Source organism: Ruditapes philippinarum, unplaced genomic scaffold, assembly GCF_026571515.1.
Source record: "Ruditapes philippinarum isolate M1 unplaced genomic scaffold, ASM2657151v2 ctg5798_1_1_1_1, whole genome shotgun sequence".
In the NCBI taxonomy this organism is placed as follows: domain Eukaryota; kingdom Metazoa; phylum Mollusca; class Bivalvia; order Venerida; family Veneridae; genus Ruditapes; species Ruditapes philippinarum.
In genome coordinates, this window is record NW_026865570.1 from 1 (window position 1) to 2,214 (window position 2,214).

Genomic DNA, 2,214 nt, shown 5'->3' on the forward strand with positions numbered 1-2,214 from the left:
TTCATGTTGTAAATCGGAATGTCATTAGAAACGTTGATTTCTTTTTATAAAAGGTGACCATATTGCCCATCACAAACTAAGGAAATGCCTGCTTATATGTATTCTTTTAAGCGAAATATTGTGTCACATTGTACCTAGAATATAATGACACCTTGTACCTAAACAAATGGATTGAATGAATATTCTAGATTAATTTTGTGATATTTTGAACACTTCAAGACATCCATTATAAACTTGCACTTCAAAGTAAATGAAATTATTTCACTACGATAACAGGTTTTCCACCACAAATCAATGTATATGTGCACCCAGAAGCAGTTTAATTATTTATCTGGTACTACAAAGATCCCGTTTATGACAGAGCAACAATATACGATAAAGCAAATAAACAACTACATTGAAAATACCTTAACATTAATGTTCAAGGGAAAGGAAATTTGTAATAACAATAAAACACTTTTAATGTATATGCGTATAAAACATTTTACTGTTTTCTACTTAGTAATGAGGTGACGGCATGTCCTATATTTATATAAAAATGTACAAATTACACTAGAAGAAATTATATTTTATATCGTCTAATGTATGTTTTCAAGAAAACTGTAATGCATTTTTATACTAAAATAGTCATATTTGTTGATTAAGCCGTTTAGCGAAATTTAAAACTAAAAATAACTAAGTGTCCTTGAATGTTAGAATTGTATTTGTTATACAATATATTTGTCATAAATCTGTCTTTTCTATGTCTAAGAGTTGGGACAGGTAGGGAAGAACTGAAATTTGTAACATAGGCTTGGTATTGGTAATTAAAGCTATTAATTGCCAAAGGATTATAGCAGGAATATGCTTCGGGAAAAGATCACTCTAAAATTGTGAATACAGTAGAATAGAGAAAAACAGAATCCCTAAAGAAAGCACAACAAGGCAAAATTTGAAATGTTGAAGACTTAGTTTGATTCAGCCTGTTCACGGACGGTACTGAAAAGTGCAAGTTACCGTCGACTCCCTTTTGTACCGGCTTAATTAAGTAGAATTCAACATTAAAACACGAAAATGGTGAAATTTTGAATTAAGAAACATTTGCAGATATGTTCATACGGCGGTTATTATGGAACCTTCAATGTGATACAGTAGTGTCAGTCGAGCTATTAAATTAATTAGTCTGGCTTTCACATTTCTGACAACAATTTCATCAGTGTCTACACGTTAAAATTCAAGTTCATAATCACACATATTTATGAACTTAACTATCCAACTGCACATTTTTTATTTTCTATAATTATTCTACTTAACGAATGACATTTGCCTTTTACAAATGTACAAAAAACTAACTTGAAAACAATGTGGTACGTGAATTGATAATTAATTTACTCTTCCAAACAGAAGTTGCAGATTAAACTTTTCTCGAATTATGAATTAATTGTTATTTGATATTCGGTTCTAATAATTAATATACAGTACATATTAATCGGACACGGAAAAAACGTCTCACTTTGAAAATCCAAACCGTTGTTGGTCCCACTTAATGCTCAATGTTAATTATTTCCACTTTAATTCAAACCCACTTGTAACGAGTCAATTTCTGGAGTTTCGAGCTTTGTTTCTGCGATTTTTTTTCAATTACAGATTTAAGTCTACTTTCTATGAAAGCATTTCAATTGATATTCTAAATCGATATAAGAAAAAGTAGAACATTTCAGATCTTTCAGATAGTCGCGAATACAATATGTAATTATTTGAAACAAGCAATACGACCTTAAATCAAATAAATGCCGACCAGTGTAGTCAAAATAGCTTCATCTAAAAGATTTTAATTCTGTTGCCATGAGTAACAATTACTGCTTTTCTGCCATCTTTATAATGTTTGTTTTAATGAAATTATATTGTTTTGGATACCATGATCATCTTATTCATGAAAGCAGATCAAACCGTATCTTTCATTTCAAAATAAAAAAAATCTCTTTTATGTATTTGGTGACGGTATATATATGTATAATCCGACATCAATATTTTCTTGTCCGTTATTCTAAAGATGACAAGCGCGTTTATAATTATTTAGATCTAGTGACAGAATAAATTGGCAATTAAGGAATGCTTGTCTGGCACTAGACGTGACCAAGTCTAATGTCCTATCTTAATTATGAAATTTCTCAAATCCGCCCTGTTTTAATAAGACAGGTCATTATTTAGTAGTTCCTGTGTCTTTTCAAAATC